The following is a 12,828-nucleotide window of genomic DNA, read 5'->3' on the forward strand; positions in this document are numbered from 1 at the left end:
TAAAAAATATACATGCCACAAAAACATTTGTTTATCAATAACTCTCTGGAAAAACATTATAAATATCCAATAATTTGCGGGAGATCGTCTTTTGGCAGTGTGAAAAAAATACCGAAAATCGAAACGCTCAACCTTGTGCAAAAATGTAAACAGTCCATGTTACAACTAACCCTGTGTTAGTTTTTGGCCCGCGCACCCCTTAGCATAGTATTAGACATCGTTGAGATGTTATCCTATGCATGAAAGACATGTGAGATTACTAAATCCTTAAATTTTACCAAGAGAGTCATCCATTTGCTTTATATTTGTTCTAATTAGTGTCTAGAATAAACAGTAAATAGTTTGTAATATCACTTCCCTATGGGATTCATATCTTGTTTTTCATAGAAAGTTGCTCGGGTGAGTGGTGAATGGATGCCGACTTTGTTGCTCTCCATTCTTCATCAAAATTTAATGTGAGCAGTTCCAGTTTATGGGAAGAAAATTCCATCACTCTTAACAGTAGGATATGTAAATCCCAGCACTGGAGGTAACCATCAATCTTCCATATTGAGTGGGATTGCTGGCACGCAGCTGAATATCTCTTTCATTGCAATGCACTTTAATCTTCATAATCCTGAGGTTGAGAAATACTTCTAATTCATAACCAAGCGTTGCCATATAAATTCATTTTCAGCCCTATGCAGGCACTCAATTGGAAGTAAGCTCTACACATGATGGTGGCTTTTGATCGATGACCTCCACATCGAGTCACTGATTGAAATAGATATTTGCCATGGAGTTGTTTCTCTTCGTAATGATCTTATTTTATATTCTTGCCTCAAACGGTTCCTTGGCCCCGATGCAAACCGTGCTCATACTGTACACCACCAACATTATCACACAAAATTGAGGGTGCTTGAGTGAATGCTAATGTTGGTGACCTCTTTGCATATAGGCATATATTACAGCTGTTGATGTTAACATATTAATGCATGCGATTAATTTTCAAAAAGAATACTTGTGACCTCATCTGTGTTTCTCTGGGGAAGTTGTTGCAACTTTGCATTGTCATTATAAGGCCAACTTTTGAAGAAAAAAAGAGAGAAATAGCAACAATATCTGTGACTCCTTAGGGGCTGTTGCATGCATACTGGAAACAACTCTTTATCTATATGACCACCTATAAAACATGACTGCATTTTCAGACAATCACTTCCATCTTCTTTTATACTTTTAACAGCTCATTACATGGCCAATAAAATTAGATGCTTTTAAACCAGCAGTCACAGTTTTTTATGTATACTGTATAGACAAGATAAATACGGAGTTAAACTGTCTGCTGTGGTGTAGGATTGCTTGCCTAAGGGCCAAGCAACATCTCTTGGTCACATGGCATAACAGTATAGCTAATTTGGCCCAAAGGACACAAGTGGAACATGAAGCAGTTTTCCCAGGAATGCCATTATGCAGTGTAGTCAGTACATATGTTCAGATGTCTCTTCCCTGTCCAAGACCTCCTTAAGTGGTGGTCACATTTCGCATCTTTTGCACATGCAGATACGTTATTTTGAATGTAGCTGCTCGGTAAGCATGCTCAAATTGATATAAAAGTCCCTTTTAAGTAGTATGAGTCCCACTTTGTCAGAATGACATTTTCTTCCCAAAGGGGAAACTAAAATTGAAATAGAGCACAACGCAGTCACGACACGCTCTTTTTTCCCAGGCGTGGCGGTGCCCCAGCCAGTTGAAAAATACTTCAAATTTACAGAATGCAGTGTCGAAAGCACGTTGGAAAGAAAAAGGGGTAAACCGACCCTAAGTTAGCCTTAATGCATGTATACGGTAACCTGGACATCAGATGGAGCTTCAGATGGTGCACATACACCTGCTTGTACTGTTCAAGCGTAGTAAGCTAAACAGCTTCTGTCGTTTATCTTATTCGCAGATCCCACTGCGAAAATTCTGCTGGTGCAGCGGTCCTCACGTAACAACTGAGAATTGAAAAGAAAAAAACACCCTGCACATTGCCACCTGCATTCAGAAGGGCTGACAGGTAAGATGTGTTTTCATGATAACTGATGTTTTGTGAAAAGTGAATGTGTGTGTTTGGGTTTAAACTATTAAAAAAATATATATATAAAAATAATTTGACTATTGTCACATTAGTCAATAGGCTAATAAGACAAGGAGTGCTATTGTAAATGTGACAAGGGGATTGCAGCGAAATGCTTAACCTTCTTCTTCTTCTTCATATGAAGTCGTGTTTTCTTCCTCTCGATCCACTGTCTCAGAATGACATTTTCTCCCCAAAGGGCACATGTGAGATGAAATTACCTTTTAGGTGTCAAACACGTCATCTCTGCATGTTTAAATGCCCAGTTTCAAATGCCAGCGCCCGCTAGTGAAGCATGGCGCAGGGAACGTTTCGGGCACTTACGCTTCCTGTCACGTTTTTGGTTTGTTGTTTAGCCAGAAATATGCAGAGAAGAGGAAGCAGAAATACTCAAAAGGACTGTTAATGTGCCATTTTATCCTAATATAATTAAGATTAATATAATGACTGCCGCACAGCTTCTTGTAATAGTTGTGTAAGTCCCACAAGTGGCAAACCTGGAGCTCAACATCACATAGCTACAGTCAGGAAGTACCGAAATGAGAAGAGCATGCTGGGAAACTAACAGTAGCCAGAGGACTTTTCTTAAGATTGACTTCACTGCTTGGGACAAACCAGGGATTCATACACAACTGTCAGGCTACTAATAGTCAGTGAAGCTCCAGGTAGGAACTATAGTAGAAATCGGTGAGATGTTGGCTTTAGAGTGCAATCACAACATCCCAAATTTTCCTCCCTTCCCCACCAGTCTTCTCACACTGAGGTGTGACAGCGCCTCCTATGTGTGCCGCCATTGTTCACACCCAGAGGTGATTCAATGTAACACAAGCTATCCCATTTTGTTTGTTTTCTAGATCCGAATGCATGTTGATTTAACGCTGACACTCACTCTTAAACAAGTGTAAATGCATGCGTACAAACATATGGGGTGACGTTTCTGAAAGTCGTGCTCTTTATGAAGGCCTTTTACCATTACGGCGTGTGTGTAATTGTAGCGTGGCTGAATTAGGAGGCAAAATTTCAAGCAGCACTCCACTGACGACTCCATGAGAGGGGAGGGTGAGAGCTCTCAGCGACTACTACATTAGGAAACAAATGGAAGGATGAAACACATGAGAGAGCAGGAAGGGCTCAGGATGGGATCAGATGGTAAAAATGTGAGGAAAGTGCTTATCTAATGCCTCATTTTTTAAAATATGTCTGAAGGTAATGAGTTTTTCCCCTTTAATTTAGTTTTCATTGGAAAACAGAAACAACCACAAATACAACACACAGAGAGAACAAACCTATTTTTCTTCTTTGAGTATACACCTATGCACATACTTAAGGTTGTTTATCGTTTTTTTATTACAGGATCATAAAAGATGGATGTTTTTTTTCTGCCATCATTAACGTATTTCCCATACATTCGTAATACACATTTACTTATATTCCACAAGATAAAAATAACTGTTTTTGTTGCAACCGTACCCGGAGATTTATGTATGTATGGTTGATTTTTACATGTACACTATGGTCCACGTACAGTTCACATGGCGCAATTTTCGTAATCAAAAAGTAACAATTTTTGATACCCTGCGTACATTGTGCGTGTAGGTTGTATATGCGCCTAAAGGAGAAGGTAGCATGTAGCCCAGGAGACGCATTGCACATGCTTTGAACGTCTATGTACATGTGCGAGTCAAATATTAAATATTTTTTGTGTACCATCCACGTTCGCATACACATAAAAAAAACACTACACTCCAGGCTTTAGTGACTATTAGTAGCTGTTTCTGACAGTTGTGTATGAATCCCTGGTTTGTCCTGAGCAGTGAAGTTGATCTTGACAAAAATCCTCCAGCTACTGTAAGTTCTTTGGTCTCGTATGGCGTGCTCTTCACATTTCAGTACCTCTCCACAGCTACTGCATATGATGTTGAGCTTCAGTTTTACCACTTGTGGGATTTATACAACTGAGCGGCGCTCTCACACCTCAGTGGTGGTAGAGGGATGTGAATTTGGGATGTTGTGATTGCAACTCTCATGCCAACATCTCACCGGTGGTGCGCAGCTGATGTTTGAAGACTGTCACTGCTCACTTTACCACATTTAGCAACATCACCAACCCCACACTGTAGTGAAAGCAAGGTGTTTGTAAAGCTTAAAAAAAGAATGCAGGCAACAGATTTGGTTACTTAGAATGATGTCTACGGATAGATACCAACACTGTTTTTACTCCATTCAAATTATTATGTTGTTAAAATCCTAGAAGTGCAATTCTGTTGTTATTGTCACCAAATTAAAAATAATCACGTTCTGATGCATTTTTTTTTTGTCTCTTTTGATTGCCATGATATCATTTGTCCTGTTCATCAGTTGTTTTTAAATAATAAGCCAATGTCCGATAGTGGGCATATTTGAAGAGTTTGGTTCCAAAACGCGATATAATAAAAAAATGGTTACTGCCAAAATCATTATTGTATCAGGTCAGTATTAAAATGTAAATTCTCCATTTTACACAAAATCAGATATCCGTCATGTTATTATGTCATCTTTTCTCCTTTTTTTTTCCAAAGCATGGTAAACAACACACTTCCTTCTCTGCAGAATGCAATAAATCCGCTCAACAAATCACAGCGCACCATTCCACGCATTGTAAACAATAATGGCGCCGCTTTGAATGCAGAAGGAATCCTAGTTTTCCTCATCTACTTTGTACTTCGTGATCAACAAACTATCAAAAACAAAATAATACTTTTAATGGCATTGATAAACCTGTGGTGGTTTTCTGAAGAAACGTACGACAAGAAACGGACTGTCTTTATCCGTGGCATTCTCACAGATTGGTTACTCAACTGCTTTTTCCTATTTTTAAACTATTTTCACTTCAGTTTAGGGTTAGATTTGGTATTTGCGTTAGTATGTCACTTTAACTATTGGTTTATATTATTTTTTCTGATTTATTCTTTTATATTTTCTAAACTTTAAACAATTGTCACCTGGCGTTGGGGTTAGAGTTGGGTTTGGGTAGGGATGTCCTTTAATGTAAATCTAACCCTAAACTGAAGTGAAAATGGTAATAAATAGGACAAAATGGTTGAGTAACCAATCCGTGAGAATGCTACGTAAAAAGACAGTCCGTAGCAGGGCCACGGAAAAATGCGGAGATCCGTGAGAATGCCACGGAAAAATTTGCAAAAAATTCTGCGACTATTAATGAATGCCCATTTATATATTGATTCAATAGATTTATAGCATTTTGAAAAAAAACTTTCCGTTTTATAATAAATCTTTGAAAATCAAATTATGGATTTGAATTTTTTTATATTATTATAACCCAAAGATGCTACGTGAAAGTTTGTAACAGAAAATAGTGGTTTTCATCTTGTCACTTTCCTGGTATAGAAAACAAATTTTTACCGAAATGAGTCTTTATTGTGTTTTGGAACAAAACTCTTCATTTGCTTTTATCTGCCGATACAAATTATAGGCCGATATATCAGTGCATCCTTACTAATGTTGAAACTCTGAGGCTTTTACTCAACATAACCATATCAAAATACTAGCCTCATATTTGCAAGCTTCAGTATCTGTTTGCACTTTTACTAACCCCTTATCCTTTTCGACTCATGCATCCACAGCATTTTTTTGAAATATTGAATTCTGTGTGTTTTAATGGATCCAATATAGAGGCATGATTGAGCCATTAAAGACACATCTGCCATCCTAATTTCTTTTTAATTTGGAGAGGCTGCATTCTGTGGTAGCCGATCTGACGTTTTAATTAAGTCCGGTCTGCGAGAGTGATTGCGTGCTGAAAGAGGGAAGCTCCGCCTGACACTCTGCATGTTGCTGAGAACAAGGAGTCGCTCTCTGAGCTCTTTCGAATTGACCGACTCCACCTCCCTCTGCACCTGAAAGCTATTCTCACACTTCAGACAGTAAACTCCATTCAGCTCCCCTCTCGCAATCAGGACGCTTATGTTGGGGATAGCAGAGGCCGTTTTGCCCTTGATTATTCACCGTGTGGGGTGTGATGGCTTGTATTTATGCTGATTTGTGCTCTTCACTGGTTGCACGCTCAATTTCTGTGAGGTTTCAGAAGAAATCCTCAGGGCCGCACATCGCGGCATCTTAAAGATAAGAACAGACTTCCAAACGTTTGTGTGCGTCAAAGCAGGATCACTTCAGTGAGAGTGGTAAAGGAGAAAGATCACTGATTATTCTTTAGAGTTCACAGAGAGTGTGCTTCAAAAACTTTAAAGAGAGCGCTTCTCCCCTTTAAAATCAAGGCGCCATAGCAGGCTGACGGGCAGCCATAGCTTAACAGAACAGAGCAGCTGATGGCTAGATTAAAGAACTTTGACCTTCAAATTCGTTGAGATGTTTCAGGAGGGCAAGACAGAACTGAGAAAAAGAGCGAAATCGCATTTGGTGTCGAGAGCTGTTTGAAAACCATCTCAACTTCAGAGCAAAATAAAAAACAAATCTCAGCCACAAAAGAAGATGTTGGCTTGTACGCTGGTGCTATTAGCTACCTGATGTGAAGGTTACGTAAAAACTCATTAGTGCTGGCTGATGTCTGAAAAGGAGTTCAGGTTCTGATAATGACACTATTCAAGTTTCTCCTTAATATTCCTGGAATTGATTTTCTGCAGTGATTGGTTTCATGTTGATTTCATGTTCTGTAATCTTCTGAACATTGTGAAAGTGAAACTAAAATGGTGTGATATGGCTAAAAGTAGAAAATCAAACAATCATGGAGGCAAATGCATTTAAAAAAAAGCTGATGCAAAGCTGATGTCAAGGACAGCTAGAAGCTTAAAGAGGTGTTGGCCCTTCACAGTTAGAAAAACATCAGCTGAGCTTTCAGCACTCTGGACAGCTCCTGTTGTTTTCTACAGTGATGCTCCTGGACTTCTCTGTGCGTTGGCTTGCTAACCTGCTTGTGCCCTACAGAGGGGGGCATGAAAATAGCCTGAACTCCAACCCTAATAAACCGTGTGGACACTTAAGTTGATTCTAGTGCTACTGGCAGTTGTTATGCAACTAAACGTTGACCTGATGGCATTAATGCCCACTGCCTTCAACTTCAGTTAAATTAAGATTTACCGTGTGTTGCATTCCTAGCAGGACATGTCATTGTGTAGTGCTCTCTCTCTCTCTCTCTCTCTCTCTCTCTCTCTCTCTCTCTCTCTCTCTCTCTCTCTCTCTCTCTCTCTCATGCACATACGCATATACATAACATATATAAGCTATAAATTTAAGTGCAGTTTTTGAAATATGGAAATGTTAAAATATGAAAATGTATTACCTAGAGAAGGCATACAGTATTAATCATATGTGATCCTGTCAGGCTAAAGTCTCATAACCTAATGATGAGATTAGGAGTTTCAAAGTTTGTTTTATTAATGATTTTTCATTTATTAAAATTTTTGACACAACCTTACTCAGTGGTCAGTATTAAATATATCACTGATGTACTGATATACAATAATTCACAAAAATGTCTTTCCCAAGGGAAAAAAAAAATGGCCAAATATGTACCCCAGCTGTCACTGGGACCTTTACCTTTTCAAAAAGTACAGCTTTGGACCTGAATAGTTCCATTAAGTTCCTCAGACGTAGCTATGTATCTATAAAACCTATGTATCTATATTAGACACATATACGTATCTAATGGTACAAATTAGGACCTTTTTAAAGGGACACTTCACTTAAAAAAGGCTTATTTTCCAGCTCCCCTAGAGTTAAACATTTGAGTTTTACCATTTTTGAATCCATTCAGCTGATCTCCGGGTCTGGCGGTACACTTTTAGCATAGCTTAGCATAACCCATTGAATCTGATTGGACCATTAGCATTCCGCTCAAAAATGACCAAAACATTTGAATATTTTTCCTATTTAAAACTTGACTCTTCTGTAGTTACATCATGTACTAAGACCACCGGGAAATTAAAAGTTGCAATTTTCTAGGTCGATATGGCTAGGAACTATACTCTCATGATATTATGCAGTGCCCGAAAATAGTCCCCAGCTATGTACGTTATCAAGGGGACTATTTATGATATCATTGCGCCTGCTGCAGAAATGGTACGGCAGCAAAGTCCTTGATTGTTACACCAGAATGAGAGTATAGTTCCTAGTCATATCAGACTAGAAAATTACAACTTTTAATTTTCCGTCGGTCTTAGTACACAATGTAACTACAGAAGTGTCAAGTTAAAAAGGAAAAATATCGAAACTCTTTGGTAATTTTTGCTAATGGTCTAATCAGATTCAATAGATTATGCTAAGCTATGCTAAAAGTAATACCACCAGACCCGGAGATCGGCTGAATGGATTCCAAAACGGTAAAACTCAAATGTTTAACTCTAGGGGACCTGGAAAATTAGCATATTTTCCAAAAAAGTGGAGTGTCCTTTTAAGATTCCAAGCTATCATCCCCAGTGATAGCTTGGGTAAATATTTTGACCATTTTATATAACAGTGCACAAGCAGTTATACAAGTGTGTGTAAGCTGTTTGTAGTTATTTAGCTTTTATACCTTATTGATACCTAAATATGACACATTAAACATACAGAGTGTTTTTATACTATGTTTGTATTTATTTATTTGTCTGAAACACTGCTATGTATTCTGCAGGCAGAGTTATGTAACAGACCTGCAGGATGGAATAATCTAGATGTAAGAGCACTTACTTGACTATAAATGCACCACGCAGCCCACTATGAAGCAGTTATATTCAACAGGGTGATTTTGTATTGTGACAGAAGCTGAGGTTTTGCCATTTCCATGGTGTTATCACTTGCTATTTATGATAATGCATTTATTAGAACGGGTCATTTGCGAGGCAGAGACGTTGTACTCACTGAACTGGGTAATGTCCAAAAGTCCCACTCAGTACTAGAAATCTCTAATTTTGAGTAAATTATTATTTCCTTTTTTCATTTATACAGTCCAGTACACTGTGTTACGGGAGTTTTATTTTGGTAATGAAAACAGCACGAAGGCTGTAGATATGGTTTTAACCAAATAAAACACACGCATACAGCTGATTGGCTGACAAAAGGGTCCGTGAAGTTCATTTGCTCAGATCATGGCACAGGGACATTGTGTCATAGATCGCATGTGTCATAAAGCTTTGAGTCATCGTGAGCTGAAATTTCGGGACGCCGTCAGACTCGCTGATAGATAAGGTCATGTCACATCATTTACCGGGGGCGAACTCTACATCCTGACATTAAACCACAATTGGCTGAGTTAATCGTTGGTATGCATATTTAATACTACCATTTGCTTAAGGGGAATTTCTGTTCACTTATAAAAGATGGCTTGAGTTATGCTTCCCTTACTTTTCATGTCAGTAATTAGGATAAAAATAATTCCACAAATTAAAATAAAAAAGAGATAATGTTGTTTAGTAATGCTGGTTTTGATTAAGCAGTTGCACTGCAGGGCTCGCTTGCTCGCGAACATTCAGAAACATTAACATGGTGTTGAGGTTTTCATTGTCTGACTTTGTTCAGTTCATTGGACCGAACTAGCCTGGAGTGAGGATTAGTAAATTTTACAAATTATTAAACTCATCTGTGCTGTTCTCTCAAGCACAAAAGTCCAGTGTGTGCCTCTAATACTCTCGTTATTTGGTAATTTCTTTTTTTGTGCATCAAATCTGTGTGCAAATATTTACATACATGTTCTTTTTATAAAATTATAAACCAAAAAAACAGACTTTTCCTTTAGTAACATGGTATGTTCAAATGTTTTTATTAGAATTGCTAGGTGAATATGTCTTTGGGATCTTGTAAAGCATAATAATACAATAATACTTGCAGGAAATCACAATTGTCTGGACAGGAAAGCCCATATATGGAAAAGGTTTATGCAACATATGATATCATCTGACTTTATTTCTTTCTACTATTTTTTTCATATATTAACATCAGAATTACATACTCAAGGCTGCAAACCATTTTTTTTTTTTTTTTGACAAGTGTGAATTGAACAGGTAATTGTATATTTCATTTTGCCCTTTGCTTTTAGCATGTCTCATTTTTCAGTGCTGCCAAGTTCTCTTTGTTTCCATTAGTAAGAACACGGTGCATTACAGGCCCCATTATCACATACTGGGCAAGACAGGACCTGAGAGAACTATGCACTTTTCTTTTACACACAAACACACACACATGCGCGCACACGCTTATGCATATGTCTATAAATCAGTAAAAGTTTGCTGAAATTTACTTAAGAGTTAAAGATTGTGTCTGGTTAAATATAGTCGGCAAAGCTAATCATGTTTGTGTTTTTAAAGCAATGTGGACAATGTGGTGACAGTTTGTCAGGCTGACAGATGTTCGCATATACAGTGGTAGACACTAACAAAGTATTTTTAACATTAAGAGCCAAATACTTGTAGATAACAGTGTGCTTATCTTAAAAAAAAAAACAATTTATTACAAAATGTTTCATGTTTCTCACTCCACTTTACTTATAATTTTTGGGTCATCCTGCCTCATTTTCTAATTTTAATTGCATGTCTTTGATTTTGAGGGGCATCTTGTAGATGAGAGATAAGATATTATGCTGTCCTGAGCATTTTCTTTCTAAATGATGATTCATCTCTCAGTTTATTTCTGTCTCAGAAAAAGTTTAAGAAAATGTTGGCCTACGTTGGCAGCCTTCACAATCTTTAGTTAGTTCGCACTGAGTATACTCTTCTTTTTTTGGACATTGCAAACATGGAGCTATTAGTGGCATAGTGGCTATAAGAGGACTATTTTAGCTTGGTCTAGAGCTATTTGGAGAATAAGGATATGTTGTAATAATATGTTTTAAACATTTCTTCACCGTGTTTTATATGAATGCAATGAGGATTACTGGGGGTCTTGGGACATGGTCACCTAGGGTGGGTGGAAGGGCATTTACAGTAAATAAGTCAAATTACAGTGTGTAACATTTAACTTGTATTTATGTGTATCTGAAGGCTAACATTCTGTAACTCCTAATAACAATTTTATAAAACGTTTTTAATTTTTTACTGGAGTAATATTTTATACGGGTATCTGTACATTTAATGAAATACATGATTTGAGCATATATATATACGACTGTTTTCCGAAAGCATAGTAACTTTCTTGCACATTCGTTGTTTGAACCATGTTGGTTTAACAACATAGTTGATGATGTCACGTGGGAGGTGAAGTACTAATTAATCTGTGCAAATCGATTAAATGACAGATTATTACTATAAATAGCATAAATCAAATCGGAAAAATTATTATGTTATCGTGATTTAGTTATCTGCTGTTTATTTTCAAGATATTCAATTCATGCGCAAGTTCCCTCTTACGTCACTCCTCCCAGGGATTCCCCAGGGTCTTAAAGCTCGTAGGACTGCATGTGCACATGTGCAGTTTTCCAATGCAGCGCTTTAATTCTGTTTACAAACTTAAAGACGTAAAATAAAATTTTAATATATTTAGAATGATGGATATAGAATGTACTAAATGTTTTTTGCTTACTTTGTTCAAAAGCATGGTCAACGTAAGTCTACATTTTATAATAACATGGAACTATGCTTCTACAGGTAAAGAGGTGTCGTTCAAACCGCACAAGTTTGCGATGCAGCTTGCGAATGTTCGTTTGAACTTAACACCAAATCGTTGAACTTTGTCAGTAAAGACAAAACTTACGACAATAGTTGGCTAACGATACTTTCGGGAAACACACCCCTGGTGGTTATTTTAAGACATTTGACAGGCTAGATGTGGGTTTACTGAAAAATAATGCATACCTTAATCGCCACATAAATAGGATAATTTCAACAACCTCAGGCTGTGTCTAAAATCACCCCCTATACCTTCATTCACTACATTCCTTCCCTAATACACTCCACTTGAAGGAAAGTGGTGAATTTGGGCACTGAGTCTGCCGGAATGGCTGTGGACATCTGCCAAGACACAAAAATTCATTCGGTGCAAACCTGTCAGTGGATGTGTTGTGAGTCTACATCGGTTGTACACTTATTATTGCAGTGCACCGTGGGATTGAATAAGTGCAGTCAAAAATGTCTATCCCTCAAACGGTGCCTTGGTCTTTATAAAGAAAAATGAATGATTTTGAGTGGATAAAATAACATTACCTAATTCTAAGTAAAGAATAAATAAATAATTTCAAAATTGGCCTAATTGTTTTTCTTACTCAGATTGATTAGCCTGAAATCTGCAGTAATTGATAAAAAGCAGGTCTTTCGAATGCTGCAGTTGCTGTGACCATCGCTTGAATGTTTAATGGCTTCGTGTCTGCTAAGGAAACACAGTGGGAGCAAAAGGACTCAGTAATGACGCTTTTGTAATGAAACATAATTCACCCTCTGTGTCTATCTTTCCTCACAGTGTCTTTATGTTCAGAAGGGGCTTAAATCTTAAATCCTCCTGTTTGATAACTCAATCCTCTGCTCTCACCTATCAGTGTAGGATGAGCACAGGGGAGGGGCTGTGGTTTTTCAATAAAATCTGGACTCTTAGTCATGTTTAAAGTGTAAGTGTTATATATCCACTTTACACATATAAGCTATCATATTGAAGTATTCCAGAGAGCTGTAACAAGATAAAAACTGTGAGTGCTACATGCATTTAAGATTTACTTAAAGAACAACCACTTTCATACATGTTTTGTTAGGAAATGTCTTGATTTAAAAGTATCCACACCATTAATCTTCACTCACTCTCAGGAAATGTGATTTTGC

General features: G+C 37.5%; 1 protein-coding gene across 1 annotated transcript in view; it reads left to right on the forward strand.

Moving 5' to 3' along the window:
• The window catches only part of lingo2 (leucine rich repeat and Ig domain containing 2), a 332,834-nt gene that overhangs the window by 122,296 nt on the left and 197,710 nt on the right, over positions 1-12,828 (forward strand). The window contains exon 3 of the mRNA XM_065273765.2: positions 1,928-2,035. The gene's annotated coding sequence lies outside the window, so the exon portion shown is untranslated. The remainder of the gene's footprint in view (positions 1-1,927; positions 2,036-12,828) is intronic.

Source organism: Paramisgurnus dabryanus, chromosome 16 (assembly GCF_030506205.2).
Source record: "Paramisgurnus dabryanus chromosome 16, PD_genome_1.1, whole genome shotgun sequence".
NCBI classification, from domain to species: domain Eukaryota; kingdom Metazoa; phylum Chordata; class Actinopteri; order Cypriniformes; family Cobitidae; genus Paramisgurnus; species Paramisgurnus dabryanus.